Source organism: Puntigrus tetrazona, chromosome 11, assembly GCF_018831695.1.
Source record: "Puntigrus tetrazona isolate hp1 chromosome 11, ASM1883169v1, whole genome shotgun sequence".
NCBI lineage: Eukaryota > Metazoa > Chordata > Actinopteri > Cypriniformes > Cyprinidae > Puntigrus > Puntigrus tetrazona.
The window spans coordinates 3,855,453-3,873,840 of NC_056709.1; the positions used below are offsets into that span (position 1 = coordinate 3,855,453).

Consider the following 18,388-nt stretch of genomic DNA (forward strand, 5'->3'; position numbering starts at 1 on the left):
TTTGGCTAAAGAGACAAATTGAGTAAAGCTGCTATATTACAGTTAAAACTAAGCCCATGTAAATACTGCACCTCACCAAATAAGACAAACACTTTTTGTGCTGGCTAATTGGCCATAGTTAAACCTACACTGATCATATGTCTACAATATTTGCTTGTGTAGCTGCAGTTTTGGAAATAGGCTTTGGTTGAATGGAAGCCATTTTAAACATTCTACAACGGTCTGTTATAATTCAGCCCAACTTAGTGTAAATGGCCAGTATTTGTCTCAATCCACAGAGTTGCTACTCATTAGCTTGCTTTTAAATACTTAAAGCATACCGTGACTCTACACAAAATGACATTATGAAAGCATTCAGTAAGCAAGAGTATGTACAGCCACTTAATTGTATTACATACATTTGCTGAACACTCGACAATTACAACAATCTTATATTCAAAAATGCAAATGTGTGGGTAGAGATTCATGGTTGTACTTACAGTCTGTCATTTTCAATGAAAAAAAAAACTGCGAAGTCAACATCACATGTTTACAGTGGATAAGTGAGTATTTAGCATGCTATTTGTAGCAATGGCAGGATTACATTTTGCCTTCTGGGAAGCATTAGACTACAGTTGTATATCAGTATTTACAACATTACCACTAAATATCCATGACGATTACATAGACATTTTGTGCTGATTTTACCTATTGTATGCTATATTCCTGCAGTAATAATAAGTGAAGGCAAGAGGCTGTTTAACCTGTCCTGTGTGGCATAAAGGCATGTGCATACATGGTTCTCGTGTGAGAGTACAACAGTCTTTTCCGGTTTGCAGGTGGCACATGGTCTTTTAAAGTATTTGTCGCTGTTGTTCTCAGAAATATTTGCATATTGTTCTAAATGTAGGCCGTGATTTTTATCTATGGATAACACAATTCCGAGAGTCTTTGTCATGTGTGATTAATTGTCCCAAGTAGCACAAGCAATGATTAATATCACTGTACAAAAGTATAAAAAAATGGGTATTTGTGGTGGGGTTAGGTTCATGTTGTGGATCCAGTGAGGTTCTATACTACATGGGTAATTATTCACATCCAAATTGGAATTTTTTTTCAGATAGGTAAACCTTCTGATGCACTGGCAAGCACAAGACTCATTAAATATCCGAGGTAAAGAGAACCATATCCATTACCACCTGAGTTTTTTTAGAGCATCAGGAGCATAGTACTTTGTCAACCTTGGAATTGTGGACTGATTATGCTTCATGTTTCCCCCCTGTCTTCTCTGTCATTGTCTGTGCTTGACCATGTGTCTGTGGAGAGCAGCAGACCATGGGGCTCGGGATGTAGTTGAAAGGTGTAACCCTGACAGCTTTACTGGGTGAGCTCTGACGGAAATGGCCAACACCACCACTGTGGGTACTTTCCACTGACTGAAAGGTGGAGGTTGATGCTGTGCTGTAGGTTTTTAGAGATCCATCTGAATCCCCATCTTGAAGGGTATTCCCAAAGGCCATGCTTATTTTCCTCGGGAGGGCCATTTTTGTGACCTCCTCTGTAATGCCAAGAACTTTTTCAATCGTGGGAGAGGTGCTTGAATTTGTTTTGTTGGCTGAGTAGTCTTCAGTTTGAACAGTTGCATCACTTGTTTTCCGTGATGCTAGAGTAATAGTAGGCAGTTTTCCTGGCAGCAGTGGTGGCATTTGTTTGGCGCCCTCAGGTGAAGGCAACAGGGGCAGTGCGGTGGGTGGAAGGGTGCTCTTTAATATCTGGGGAACATCCTCATCACGAATTCTTCGCCAGGTCACTTTGTCAGAGTTACGTGATCCAGCTCTCTGTTGCCTCTGAGTTGTGTTCCTTTCACTTTTAGCTCGTCCACTTGAGTCTGAGGATGAAGAGCGAAGAGATGAGCGGCTGGTGACCCGACTTAAGACATTTATACTTGGAGAGGAGGAGTATCTTTTGAAGGTATCTCTCTCTTTTCTCTTGGCTTTGGGCCAGGTGTATTTCTCTGCGAGGCCCTGCAAGGACTTTCTGAGCTTGTACGTCTAGCTGGGCGTTTCACAGTGACATCCCTATCAATGGAGGTGGCTCTTGATGGAGCCATTCCCTGTCTATATAACACCTGTTCCTGCACTTCTCTTTGTCTTTGAGTCACAGGCATTCTTCTTGGACCTTGAACTGCTTCCTTCAGTTCTTGACAACGAGAAGAACATAAGAAAACTGCTGGGGCCCCTGGTACTGCTCTTCGGGGTGAGGCATGCTGTGATGTTGGGACAGAACGCGAAGAAGCATCACGTCTTGAGACTTTTGATGACTCTTTGATGAATGTTAGTTGTCTGAGAAAGCCATTACGATCTGAATCACCACTACTTGAATGAGTAGATGTCATGCGAACCAAATCCAATCGATTTGCTGGTAGGATTTTTTTCCTGACATCTGTGTGTTTTGTCTGCTGATGCCAGTGGGCTGGTTGGTTACTAATGGTGAAATGTTTCTTGTTTGCCTTGATGGATTCTGCATGAATGGTATTCTGACAGGATTTCTGTGTTTTCCTGTCTGTAGGAGATTTTGAGTTCTGATTGTTGTTTGAAGCGCTTCCTCTTTTGTCTGGTGGACTGCATGGTGCTGAAACCACCTTCTCTGGAACTTGTTTAATGGTTTGGGTTGGGGAGGTTACTTTTTTCTGAGGATGTCTGGAAGGTGTTGAACTTTGAGATGATCCTGAAGATGAGCTCTTTGGTATCCTGGCAGGTGGTGTTGAGCTTCTTTTGGGCAATGACAACTGCATGTCCATGGGGTGGCCCAGTCTGTGCAGGCTTCTTGATCTGTGTTGAGCTAGATCTGGATTTTTAGGGGCATCTGCTTTCTGTGTCACTTTTTAGGTGGTGGTCTTTGAGAGAGGGTTGTCTCCTTCTTGGGCGTATATATCACTGTTCTACCCTGAAGACCACTGGCAAGTTTGGGACAGGTTTCTGAGGGGCAAAATCAAGTGGTTTATTAGCCTTTTGTCATCTTTGTATACCTTCTTCTCTTTAGGAGTAAAGCTTGATCCAGACATAAATGACAGAACCGATTCAGATTCTGATGACAGTTCTTGGGACTTTGAAGCTTGTAACTTGGTAATTATTGTATTAGCTCCTTCTTTGTATTGCTCTCCATTCAACACTGTTGAGATCAGAGTCTTTATCTGACGCCATTTCGTCAGAATCTAGAGTCATTTTCAGGGCTCCACTCTGTTGCTTTCTGAAGAGTAGCTTTCTGTTTGTGCTTTTTCTCAGCTTTCTTTTTCTTGCAGCCTGTTTTTTCTTGTGTTGAGGCATTGCAGATGTTATGCATTTTATCAAAAGATCATCTTCTGAATCCATGCTGACTGAGCTTGGAGAGCTGTTCTCTTCAAACTGATTACGTTCTTGCTGTGATTTTGGAAGACACTGGGGTTTGGATGTAATATTATGTTTATTCCTTATCCATGTATGCTGAGGTTTTCCATGATGTTCCTCAAATTCTGCATCACTTAAAGAGCTAAGGGAGGAACTCAAAAGTAGCATGGAGGTGCTTCTTCTAAAATTAGATTTTGCTTGATTCTGTGAAAACCCTTTTGATGGGATTGATAATTGTTCACTTGATCTTGTATATTAGCATTGCGTATTACATTAGTCTTGCTTGATTCATAATGTTGTTTCTGTCCTGTCCTATTCATCAGTCCATCTTGTCTGTCCACTTCCGTAGTTGTTGGGTGATGCCTAGACTGAAAGGCTAAATTATTTTCCTGCGCATGAGAGTAGGTTTTCTGATTTTGGTACAACTCTGTGTTTTGCTTTCTTATAGGAATATCTAACTGTGGCATGCTTTTTGACAGATTCTGCCCTTGCTTTTGAATGTGTCGAACTGGAGACTTGCTTTGAATCCTTTGCTGGGTCATTTTTGCTGTCATCTCTTTACTCTGTATAAGTAATCTCTGAGTGGGTACCATATGCCTGATTGTTTTGTTCAATTGGTTTGTGACTATGTGAGACTGACATGTCATTTTAGTTGGTTTGTGGAAGCGAGAGAACATGCGTAGGTCTTCAATTCGCTTTGCCTCAATGTCAATCAGCTCTTGTGTCTCTTTGTTCCTTCGCCAGTCTTTCATTCCTTTAGTTCTGAGTGGATACTGGAGAGTTTCATCACTTAAGGAAGTGGTGCTTGAGAAATTAATGGGCGTGCCTTCAGCAGAGTCAGTGTAAGAGGAATCATCATGATAGATTTCTTTTGAAGACATTCCAAGCTTTTGTCCAGTACACATTTGATTGTTTTTGTTCTGCAGCACCATATACACTGGTAATTGCACAGATTTTCGACTCTGCATGTTGAGAACTTGGTTTGAGAGGTTGGGCATCACAGTTGACCTTACCTTCTTAAACCTGGAAGGCATGGCAGAATTAATGCACTCTTTTAGAATTTCTATGTCGTCATCTGAGTTGCCTTCACTATACTGGTCTTGGTCGTCCATGTCCTCTTCCTTTTCAGAATCATCTAGATCATTGTCTTGCTGGTTTAGCAAAGGAGTAAGTTTAAGCTCCACATCTTTCTGGACATAATGCTCATGCAGAGGGAGGGCACTCAGACTAGAGGCACATGAGAAATTCTCAATTGGTTTTTCCACAGTGAAATAGATCATTGTGTCCAAATCTTGAGGTAGGTTAAACCTTTCTTTAAAGTCTGCGATTTCCATAAATTTGCGCAAACTGTTTTCCCACTGACTTCCTACGCCACTAAGATTTTGTGTTTCTGGTCCACTTGATTCTGCACAGCATGGAGTTTTGCTTCGACTCGGAGGCATTGTTTGTCCTGGGCTGTCTGGTAAGTCACTGGGGCTGACAGTACCACTTATCATTTCACTACATGGATCACTCTGAATAGAGCTGGCAATTGAAGGAGATTCAAAGCTGCCAAGAGAGCTTACTGAACTACAGCGGCTCATTACAAGAGGTGTTTCGTGAATGTAGTTCTCTGAAGAGCTGGATGGTGTCCTGTCCTCAAGAATTACTGGAGACACTCCTCTAAGGAACCTCTTCTCATTTTTGATTGTACTAGGGATCTCTGTTGGATCAGAGCTGCTGATTTTCTGATCAGTTAATAATAACTGACTGTCACTCAAGTCATCAAGTGTCTCATCTTCTTCATCTTTTCTCTCAACATTCACATCTTCCACCTCTATGATTTCTAATGAGGAGTCACTCTCAAGTTCATTTTCTGTCTGACTCTGTCCATCAAGAGCTCCATCTCCAGAAGAGAGTGACGACAGAGAACTGCAGCGAGAGAAGCATATTGGAGTGTTCTCTACAGAATACTTCTGAGGGTCTCCAGCTGCCCTATTGTGGGGGCTTCTTGCAGAGCATATTGGGGAAAACTTGCTAATACTACCTCCAGTCATCACTGTTGGAACCCAAGCTTGCCTACGCATTGCTTGAGCTGCCTGTACATTAATTGCAGTTTTTGCAATGCCAAACTTGGCAACACTTTGGATCAGTGGAACATGCTGATAGGAGGGAGACAACTTCACAGTTGGTATACTAGCATCTGAAGACACCTTAGTTGATACTGTTGCAGGTGTGGATATAAAGGTTCTTGACTTTTCTCTGTATCAGTGGAACCTGAATCAGGCAAAACCGCATCCTTGTTTGTCTCAAAATCTCTTTCAGGGATCTCATTTTGACACATGACTCTTGAAATATGTAGACCACTGTTTACTGGTTCTTCATGAGTTACTTTAAGGTCAAGTTTATTAGGACGTCGCTGTTCTGTTGGTTTTGCTGAGGTGTGAGTCTGGTCCTGACTGCCACAATAGCCATCGCTGATGCTGCCACTGTTAAGGCTGTCATTGGATAAACTGGAGTTAGCTGTTTTAAGATGCAAGAAGGCATGTGCTCTGCTGAGACGCTCTTTCGGTAAGAAAGAGCTGGTGTCAGAAAGATGACAAAGGAACAGGAAATGGCGCGTGCCTCGTGAAGCTCATCTGGCCCATAATTCCAATCCACAAAATGGTCTTCTGAGCTGAGGCTGAAGCTGTCCTCTGAAGATGTATGCATGGTAATGTCTTCTACCAATTTGTCAATTTTAGCCACAGTGTTGGTGATCTTCTTGGCTAATTTCTCAGCTGCCACAGTCACTTCATCATCAGGGGGTTGTGACCTTTTATTTTCAGTTTGAAAGCTTTCAACGTCTTGTTCAGGCTCCCCTCTCGCTTACGGGCTGGGTATTAAGGAAGTTAGAATTATTCAAGAACATGGAAAGCATAGAGAAGGTTCCAGTATCCAAGCTGGTTGATACATTAGGTGCCTCATCATCATCAAAACAACCAGAATCTGAGGCATAGTCTTTGCTAGGCTTTCAATGTGCCTCAAAGGTTTGTTTATACTTTGATGCTTGAAACTTTGCTTCTCGATTGAATCAAATGTTTCTGCCAGATGCTTTGCATCTAACTCAGCCTCTAATGCTTTCTGCTTTCTCATGTAGAGGATGGCATGCAGGATCCTGGTGATATAACAGCAGTATCTTTATATTTAAGTGGACGATTTGTGAGAGGTTTCGCAGAGCTGCAGCACTTCCCATGGCTATCATTTTGTGCTTTGAGTGGATGAGATTGCGCAACATGCTTACAGCTCCCAGATCCCACAGCAATTCCTGGTCTTTTGGACTACGTGCAGACAGGTTCCAAAGGGTTCCGCATGCATTACTCACAATAGTCAAACTGTGAGATCGCAAGTGCTGCAGCAGAGTCTGAAGGCAGTTATGATCCCTGAGGATTTGCCTGAATTAGGAAAACAGAAAGAATTTAAGTGAAGTCATTGAAACTTTGATCTCTGTTATTATTGTGAATGCAAATAAACATGCTACCTGTAATCATCTCGAGTTGCAATAAGGCTGGACACATTACGAAGGATACCTCCACCACTCTCAATAATGGCCAATGAGTTGGTTTGGCATCGATAAGTCAAAGTGCTAACCAAAAAGCCGAGAGCACCATCAACAGAGCAAATTGCCACCTTATTCTCAGTGCTGTGTGCTGACAGATTCCACAGTGCACTGAGGACACTCTTTAAAGTGGATTCCTGAGGAAAGACCAGACCATGTAAAATTCCTCATCACTTTCTGAATGGTATTGAAGCACAAATATTACTAATTTAATGGGTAAATCAGTCATGTTCAGTTTTATGGAATGTAAGAAATGGATGTCATAGAAATTCTTGATTGTACCTTTGTAGCCTGCAGTGCACAAGTCATAAGTGCTGACACACTGCCGGCATCTCTCAGAGCCCTCTTGCTGTTGATATCAGCACGCCACGACAAGTTTCTCAGTATACTTGACACTACCTAAAAGCAATGACAAATCACAGAGCTGTTATTTTGTGTCGGCCAAATAATTACAAATTAGAGAAGCAAATAAAAATACAATTAAAATGTACTGTTGCATAATATTTGTTCTCCAAAATGTTAATAAATATTGTGATAGTTTGCTGTATGGAAAAATAGGTTATGTACCTGCTGTAATTCCTCGCTATCAGATGCAAGCTGTGCAACAATGGCTTGAAGACAGTTTTTCTTTGAGCAAAGAGTAGCCTAAATAATTTAATAAAGAGCATTTTGTCAAAATCAAGAAGGCAAAATATTGTATATATAAGTTGTACATTTAACTGGTACTGTATGTATGCATTATTATTAATTAGCAAAGTGCAAAATTATCTGTTACAAAAGATAAAATACATGTTTGTTTAATTATCTGGCAACATTTATTATAAAGATTTATAGCCAGTTTGGACACTGATTACATTATTGTAAAGGAGTGAGATGAGATGACTCTACAAATATCAATGTCTTCCACACTTGTATGTAATAATTAAAAAAATTACCTTATTTACAACATCACCATATGTAAGATTTGTGAGTGCCATTCCTGCATAACGCCGGAGGGCCATATTGATTGGCTCATTTTGCATGCCATACAGTTCTTGATCCAACTGTATTAGCTCTGCAATGGCTTGCAATCCCCCTAAAAGAGGCACAAACAAGCTTCTTCATTGTGTTTTCACCTCACTATATTTACAACTTATGTACAACTATTTTTTATCTGTTTAGTGAAAATGCATTCACGTACCTAGTTCATTCATCGCCCTGCGGTACTCTTCCTCAAAGGATAACTTCATTATTGCACACAAGGCCTGGCACATTTGGGGATCCACTGGCTCAGGAATGTCTGTGGATATCAAAGTAAAAGTATACTTATATGAATTAATTTATAGCATGCTAACAGTATGTATAAATACTGTTTATATATATTGGAATTCATATTTAATTAATATAAATATGAATAATATAAACCATATTGAACCTCTCTAGTTAATCTAATTACTAGTTAATAGTAAATTCTAGTTAATCTAAATACTAAATAAGTAAGTACTTAAAAAAAAAAAGTAATCTGATACTTATAACAGTACTTAGGCATGCATAAGCATAAGTTTGGAACTTGATATACACAAATTAAAGAATATGAATATTCAGAACAAATTAAGTTAAGTTAAGTCTCGCATTATATAACGTTGAGTATAGCAACAAAGCTCACCTGTGGTTTTGCCACCACCAGGTGATGGGGTACTTAAATGGTTCTCAATCCAGTCCCAGCCATTCTCGCAGTGTGGCGGATCTGCTCTAGCACATGTAGAACTCTCATCTCGCGCGCGCCAGCCCTCATCTGGCTGTGAGTACACAATGTTGTGCAGGGCAGCACTGGCTCTGGAACGGGCTTCTCGACTATAGCCTCCTGTCCCAGCTGCTTCCCCAGTGCCACCTTCATGTAGTATTTGCACAAGCAATGGGACGCAACCAGATTTGCGCATAGCAATGCAGCTTTCCTGTGAGCTTGACATTGCCAGAAGGGTACGGGACATCTCCTCTCGATCTCTAGAGGCCAGCATGGACAGCAACCAAAAGACCATCTCCACCTGCAACCCAAACGCAATTTAATTGTGCTATTTGCACACCAGTTTTTTTATTAAAGTATATTTAATCTGAAATCATATGGATACTGTATACAAGGTCAAAAATGAAATGCCATTGGCTGAACAATGTGGGGTTAACACCACAAATGCTGTGCTAATCCTGCTCTGGAGCAGGGTTTTCTTCCATATAATTCTTCTGTGAATTTTTTTAATCTTGAAATATCATTGTATGTATTATCAATAAACAGAATAAGAAATACTGGCTAAAACAAAAACAAAAAAACACAATGGTCTTACTTTGCTCCCTGCTTCTCCAGGGGCCTCCAAAGTACCAGTATTTCCGGTATCCATGTCAGACACTGATGCTTTTGAGAGGCACTCTGTACTCTGTGGACAAATCATATGGTTTATTATTTTTTCCTATTTAGTACAGAAGGTACTTGGAAATTTGATTTGTATGTTTGGCTTAACACATTAATATTTATTAAAGCAGCAAAGTACTATAAATCTGTGCCGTATTAAGACTGATACACACATATTGAGAAGGTATGTATTATTCGAAATAAGGAAAAAAGTATCTGTGAGTTTAAGGAAACTTAGCATAGCATCACCTTAGCACCAGTTAAAACCAGCTGAATAAATTGTCAATATCATAATTGTTTCCTTATGCAGCAAGGTCTAATATTTTGTACCCAGTGTGTGATATTTGTATATTTTAACTCTGACATACTGCCCAAATACGCTTTGAAGCAAGACAAATTTTTCTCTTTTAAAAACTGTTTAAGCATGTGCACATTTGCATATGGAGAATGAATCAGCACCAGCGCCAAAGATCTGATTCGTTCCTTCATGCACAAACCCGTCACTAGGGCAACGTTTGGCACCAGCTACAAATATAATCTCTATACAACTCGACTGGACACAGACATGGCTTGAATGATATTCTTGAGAGTATTTAGAATATAAGGGCCCTATAAGCACTATCCAATTTGAAAAACTGTCCCATGATCCATCTTGTGAAGTTGCTTTAGAGAAATTCCAGAGGTATGATCTAGATTCAATGAGATAAAATATTATTATTAATATTATCATTAGTATATACGTTTGATTTGCTGAACTGTTTTGGTTATTGAATACTTAAACTTAATTTCATAGTTCTGATCACTACTATTAATCCAATTTTCCAAGCTGTTATTTTAATTTTCTTTGCATACAAAAATTATTCTTGTCATTTCATAACGTTGAACCACTGAGGGCAGATGAAATATTCTGATGATGTCTTTTCTATTTGGACCTTCTGGACCTTTGACAGTGTATATTACAGTAGTCAATATAGCAGGTTTATAAATAGTTTCTTATTTTTATCCAAAATATCTTAAGTGGAGTTTCATGAAGAAGAACAACAGGGGATAAGTGATTATTGACAAAATTTTCATTATGCGATGGAGTAAAACTTTTTATAGATTTGATGAATACTATTATTTCAAAATAAGAGTCCAGTAAAGGTCCCAAAATAGTGACTCTTCACTAGAGAAGCTTCACTTTCTGCAACCCTATACTGCAGGTTTCATTATATCATTTCACATTCTTAGCCTTATTAACGAGTAGGACTCATGGTCAGTCTGGTTTGATCAGACAGATTACTGTGCTGCGGTGGGAATCCCTAAGTCTCAGAGAACTATGCTTTAAAATTACATTTTCACCCTTGCCAAGCATCCCAGCCATTGAGCTGCCAATAGGAGGCAGCTTGTGGAGGGCATACCCTGTTTTCTGCATAGCAACACTGAGTGCCAGTGTGAGCCGTGAGACAGTGCCAGGTGAAATTGGTTGGATGTGAATAAAATCCTAGGAGAATAGCGCTTCTGAAGCTGAAGCGGAGTAGCCACTGCAGAAATATCTTATGGCACTACAAATACTGCTTTATGTTCCATTAGTGAAACGTTGAATAAGAAGTTTTATTTACACTATTGTGCAAACCACACTTATAATTTATTACTAATATATATATACAAATTCCTAATGATTACAATTTATCATGTTTGTAATTAAAATTAGTAAAACTAGTGATGCAAAAGGAACATTTACTTTTAGCTCTGTGATAACATATATCGTAATTCTTTCTCTTTTATTTACAATCTCCATCCATTACCTAAGCCATAAACGTCCCATTTTTAATGTGACTTTTCCAGCAGGCTGGTTCAGTCAACAATGTTCTCTGTGGTTTCTGTGTCGCCCCTGGCAATGCAAACCCCAGTAGTTTACAGCATCTATAAATTGTGCTGTGAAAACGTTACTACTGAGAGATAAATAACAGCAGAGAAACTTTGTAGAATTTTGATGTTGCTAAATAATTCAGAGGAATTAAATAATTCAAATGCTAAGAACATATTAGATAGTTATATATATATATATATATATATATATATATATATATATATATATATATATATATATATATATACATATAATGAATATACACAGTACACATACATATATATATAAGCAAAAAAAAATTTGGATGTGACAAATCATTTGACAGCACTTATAAATAAATGCATTTCAAATAAATAAATAAATAAATATTTTACAACATATAAATATCAAAATATATCAAAATATGCCTCATCTTTGACATCCTGATCTAAATTTACATCAAATGATTCACGATACAGGCTTTGAAGTGCCCATCTGAATTAAATGACTGGTGATACGCCATCCGATTGAGAGCTTCGAAACAGAGAGAATCATTTCATGATGCAATGGTTTAACTGATTAATTACAATTAATAGGCCTAATGTAGGTCTACAATGTTTTTATTAAACACATTGTAGTATTTTTTGTACATACACAATAATTAAAAATCCTTTATTGAGGTTCCTTTATTGTCACTTGGTTGGTGTTGTTGTTGTTCATTTAATAAACTTGGACAATCAGCTGAGCATCACAGTTGCATTTTATACTTCGGGCTTAAATGGAGGACGGGATGTATGGGTTACCTGAGTTTCTGTTACCGCACTCTTCTCTTGAGGACCACGTGAGCTCTGGGCCTCCTGGAGCTCTTTCTCCAGCTGCTCCAATCGAGCAACACGGATCTGTTTGCAGAAACATGTAATTATTCATACAGTACATAGCGAACATTTTAATGCTTTGATACTTTGAGAGAACATCATGTACCATTTCATGATATACAACCATTATGTGGGCTAAAATGCCCAGCTTAGCCATACAGTTCAATATGTTTCATCAAACGTGATTGATCTTGTCTCGTTGATTATTCAAAACACAATATAAACTGTGTTGAGTGTAAGGATTGTCGTTCAGGTCAAGTGTTGATAAAATTGTGACAGACACGTGAAATTTAAGCTGGATTTACAGCTGGACCTTTGTTGATGAAAATGTGGCATTAAATCCATAATCTGTTCTTACTTGTGTCCTCTCTGAACCATCTCGTCGCTGGTGCGAAAGCGCTCCTCCATCACAGAACGCAGTTGTTGAGCTTCAAACTCCAGCTGCTGACGGATAAAATCCACCTGCATGGAGAACTGTGCACAGAAAAATGCACATATATCATTTGCACTGCATTCATACAGTTATTTTTACCATAATCAAACCTCTAGAGACAGCAAAGAGAATATTACAAACTATTATATATATTTAGTTAAACATGTTTAAAATAATTATCTTTTTTGTTCAAATAATGATAGTTATGATAGTTAGTAAATAATGATAAATATTTACTTTTGCCTGAAATATCTCTTTAAGAATCAATGCTGTTATTGCAAACTAGACAAGGAACACCTGACTCAAAATCTAGATTTAGGACAATCTGTGGTCATTAGCAGCAAAACCAGGTGACCTCATTTTTGGCTACAGATGTACACAGTCCCATCGGTGAGTAATTGGGGTGGAAGTTGTTTAGGCTGCTTACGTATCAAGCCGCGGCAGTTCGGCCAGTCTCTGAGACAATCCTTGCAGCTGTGAGTAATACCATCGCCGCTCTCTCTCCTCTTTGTCTATCTCACCCAGCAACATGGATCTAAAACACACAGACACACATACTCCTGAAACCTGATATTACTGTACACCACTAGCATGGGCAGAATTCAGAATTTAGGAACTGAATATTTTGTGAGATTTGGCTACGGACAACATGATGTTGAAATAGACTTTTACATTTTTAATTAATTTTATCACTTAGGATTTTTATTACTATTTTACAAATTTTTAATAATCAAATAAATTATGAATATGTATTCCTTTAATTGTAGATTTTTCGTTCCTCAGCTTAGATATTTAAAACATCAGGTTTCTACTTTAATATTTAAAAATATACATTACTCCAGTCTTAATCGTTAAGTGACCCTCCAAAAATCAGTGTGATGTCTAATATTGTTCTGGAAAACATTATGTATATTTTAGCATCCTATGATGAATGCTTAAAAGAATAGATTTGATGAGTACATTTTACATGCATTTTTGGTTTCATTTTTTTTCTTTTTTTTCAATAACAAAACGTTTTATAAGTATGAATCTGAAATTTACAATTGAACCGTTGTGCAGCTCTTTAAAATGAGAGTGCCAGTTCCTGTTAAAGCACCTAATTTTGACTACCCGTAGCAAGCAATTATGGTTCATGGATGTGACTTAAACTAAAGGGCCACTAGTTATTAAAGTGAACTAAATTACATTTCCCTCAAAAAAAAACGAGACAGATGATTAGAGTGTTTGGATGTGATGATCTTACCTCTCTTTACAGAGATCCTCTAAGTGCTGGGCAGTGACCCGGCCTTCTGCAGATGCCTGATGAGGGTGCCCTGGGTGCACAGCGGTGCCCTCTCCGGATGCAGATGAGGACTGGCGGGATGGTGGACAGGCGGGACTCCTGGCCCGGCCGATGCTCAACCTCTCCTCGCCTTCACCTACCTGGCTAGGCATTGTCTCTGGAAAACACACGCAGGTTGTGAGGCTGGTACTTGAGCTCGTAGTAGTTGGTCAAGTCCATATGCAGCTCTAGAAATACAAGAAAAGTCAAAGATATTATTATTATATATTTTTTATATATTCTTTAAGCATTTAGGATGTGTGCAATCAGCATATGCTTGAGTGCTTGCAAAATTAGACTATTTACTATAGTCTTCTGCCTTCAAGACTTAGAGCAGTACTCATTCATTTTAAATGCTCTTCATTATTAAATCACGAAAACCGATTTTTTGATGCTGTTTTCTGTTGATGTTTGAACATAATTTCACAAACATATTTGGAATCACAATAAGCTTTGTGCGTTTGTTGCTTTCAAATTCTAAACAATTCTAAATAACATATTCACTTCAAACGGCAGCAATTTGATATAAAGTGATCATCGTATTTTCTTTACTACTAGTTATAGCACAAAATAAACATCAGAAGACCTTTTGAAAGAAAGGAAAATGAAAATATCTTTCTTACTTATCAAAAACATCATGAAATAACTAAAGAGTATGAAAATAAATATATATAGAAATTTATATATAATATATATAAATGCTGCAGTTAAATAGATTATAATGTCGAGAAGTGAATAGATTTCCGGCAGTACCTTTGAGCTGGTCCAGCACATCAGTTCTGCCTGAAGAGGCAAAGTCCCAGCCTCCTGCTCCAGTTTACTCTGCAGCTGCCTCAGAACCTCTATTACAGCAAAAAAATAAAATAAATAAAAAATAAAATAAAATAAAAATATATATATATATAAAAACACACAAACAACTGAATAATCAGGCGACGTCTTTTGTTTGCCAGTGGAGTCCAGTCCTAAAAAAATCTAACTCTTGTATTTCAAAGTAAAAAGAGAAATTCTTCTCTTATATCAAGAAAGCAAATGACCTCATCTTTGTAATTCATGTATCACTCTGTTTGAGGGGCGAACCGACTGCGAGAGTGAAAAGATTTGACAGGGATTACACTCAGCATCTGGGCATGTGGGCCACAGTGGAATCATGGGATACTGAATATGACCCATGTATCACCTATAATCTCATGAAAGCTTTTGCTGAATCAGTTTCAATTGATGATTTTGTGTAGCAAATGGCTTAGAGCATTTCAGTGCATCAATAAATGAACCCTTACAGAACTTAGATTTATGAGTTTGATGAGTTCAATGATTCTGTTACATACTCTACAAAGAAAGTCAGTGGAGTCCAAATTTTATGGAATGCAATTTTCTTCAAAATATTAATTTGTATCATACATTATTGTCTACAATAAAGTCATTACTCCAGCTTTCAGTGTCACATAATCATTCAGATAAGCTGATTTGATACTTAATTTCATACAGTTGCTGTGGAAGGTTTTATGTTGATTTTAAATTTTCTTTTTAAATTACATTGAAAAATTCTAATGTCACTTTTGATCAATTTGAGCCATCCTTGAAAAATAAAAGTATTAATTTATATTATTATTATTATTACTAGTGTAAATACAATGAAAATGAGAAAAATAGAGTTTTATATATATGCATGTTGCAACAGTTAAGTCAAACGAAAATTGAGTGCTTTGAGTGCCTAATGAGTGCTTTGAGGGTTTTATTCCCTATAGGATTAATGTCTCCAAGCTGTTAAACTGACAAAAACACACATGAATCTGTTTTATTCAACCTGCACACAGCCTTTGAAATGTATTTTCTCATCTGATGAATTTCAGTGCCATCTTCAGTGAATTTGTGGTTTGTTGGTGTGATTTCATGCATGGAATTGCTTAATATGAACAGGAAAAAGACACTCCTGTTTTACTGGAACTCAAAGCTGAACCCGACATCAAGCTCATGTAACACATCAAACATTCTGCAATTTAAGACTCTGAGTCAATAATAAAATAAGCTTCATGGTCTAATGGTTGCCTTCTCTGCTCAACTGAGAGAGCTGTAATGGGCAACAGTGATTTAAAATGTGCTCGGACATCATTCAGCTTAGAGATGCTGGACATTCATCATTAGAGTCTCCAGACATTTTGTGGAAAGTGGGTCACGGCAGAGACAAACGCATGCAGTGGAGACTCAGCTCCTCATCACACAGACCTACTCTTCAAACTGCTTAACCAATGCTGTTAAAATATGTATGTGCTTCATACATATTAGAACTGCAGAAAATATGAAAACCATCCTTCCGAGCAGAAATTTTTCCAGATGAATAAATGTGTTTTGATGTTTAAACTGTTTTATAAAGTATTTTTCTTAAATAAACAAAAACATTGGAATAGTGAAAATTCTAAATGTCTCAAACTCAAACCATTCTCCACAGTCCAAAAAACTATTTATTGAAACTAAGCCTTATCACACAAAGACAATTATTATTCAGAAATAAGCCTAAGCAAAATAAATAATACAATATAATATAATATAATATAACACAAGAGAAACCATTAAAAATCATTAAAAAAACTGCAGGTTAATTAGAACATACAATGAAAATACAAGTTAACATACTGCAACTCCATATTGTTACATATGTAGTTTTTTTTTTTTTCTGTCCAGTTTAATAAAGAAAAACTAAAACCATGCCATTTGTATGCCACTTTTCTTTCAAAAACATTGCTTTTTTGGGATAAGTCAACTTGTGGAACTAAAGCCTTTTACCAGAAAACTGATCAGTTTGGTCAAACAATGAAAAATTAACTGTAGATTAATTAGCAAGACTGCCTGTAAATGTCTTGATTATTAGTTATGCACTTTGCTTGGTGAAATGGCTTCTCCTTAAGGTCTAAATGATTCTAAAAGATTATCCTGACCTTGTATAACAGCTTTGGTTTTATGCTCTGCTATGTAATTTTAGAAGAAAGATACAACACATTCAAGCAAAATCAAAGATCTACTATCAGGCCTGACTTATGGACCATGTTCCCTCACCTTCATGTCAGAGGTTTCATTCTCCAGCTTGGACAGGTGATGTGGAGTTGTCCTGAAGCTCACGGCGCAGGTGAGGAAGTTCTCCTTACGGAGGTCCTCCACCTGCCGTACCAGCTAGTCATAGGAGGCCGTTGGGTATGACATCATCACTCGATGGGATCCTGAGAAGGTCAGAAGGCAGGGGTAAGTCAATGAAAGCAGCGTCAGTAGGTTCATTAAGAATTCAGTGTATACAGAGCACAGTCAGCAGTACATTCTCAGAGAAGATCATACCAGACTTTGGAAAATGGTATGTTTGCTGGTTCACAGTAGAAATAATAGAAATAGTCCCACATGTTGTAACAGTTTTTAAAGTCAGTAAATTAATTAACTTTAAAGTAAGGGTTGTTTATTTAGTCTACCAGTTCTAAACAGGTTTGTCAAGACAAATTCCTTTGACACATCTGTGTGTAGTGGATCTTGCTGCCTTGACCCCAGCCTCAGTCCATTCCTTGTGAAGATCACTCAAATTATTGAATTGGTTTTGCTTGACAATCCTCATAAGGACCGTAAGACCTTTGCTCATCTTGAAAACACAAATAATATATTTTTGCATTCTGAAAGCTCTCTGACCGCTACAGACAGCGAGGATTGTTACACAATCGAGGCTCAGAGACTTAGCAAAGACATTGCTAAATAAGTCATGCGACATCCAGGGTTCAAACTTAATTTTACAAAGCTACGAGAATACTTTTTGTGCTAAAAAAAAAATAAAAATAACTCCACTACACATCATATAGTGCCATTTTTGGAGAGTATCGTATACGTGAATGGAGTATCTGTGTCAGCAGCCCTGTACATGAACACTATGTGATACTTTCCCAAATGGCGCGCTGTAGGTGTCTGAGAAAACTGTTGAATAAAGTTGTTCTAATAGCTTTTGTAAAATTACTGTTGAACTACTGATGTCACCTGGGTTATTTAAATTATCTCCTTGCTACAATTCTAAGCCTTGATAATGTAAGGATCCTTGCTGTCTATGAACGAAGGTTTAGAGTGACATAAGAGTGAGTAATACATTATATAATTTTCATACTTCGGTGAACTTGCCCTTTAAAGATACTGTTTTGCCATCTAAATATTAGCAACAGCATCAATTTGGATATAAGCTCAGTTTGGGCCTCTAAACAAAACTAAGCAGTTTTTTCTTCTTCAGGTATTAGGTCCATATTTCACAATTTATATTCTATACTACAAGCTTTTTGTCTAAAGGTTCAAAAAACAGTTCCAACTGCTCAACAAATAAATAAATAAAACACTCATGGCAATCTTAAAACAGTCTTAGTACTTGAACATGACCTCAGCATAGTTTACCACAATCCTGAAATAGTCATATCTTCAATAACAACTGCCCACAGCTGTGAGTTTTTCAAAGAGAGCACCTGGCAATTTCAGCTGCCTATAAACGCTTTGGTGGACACAGAGTCTAATGCTGCCCAACACAGCTTAACACACCCTAACGCAAGCCAATACATCCAACGTAGCTTAATGTGACCCTATATAAGATTAA

General features: G+C 37.8%; 1 pseudogene; it reads right to left on the minus strand.

Annotated features, from left to right (window-relative positions):
• Positions 1–372: 372 nt before the first annotated feature.
• Positions 373–17,110, minus strand: LOC122354344 (annotated as a pseudogene).
• Positions 17,111–18,388: the final 1,278 nt, after the last annotated feature.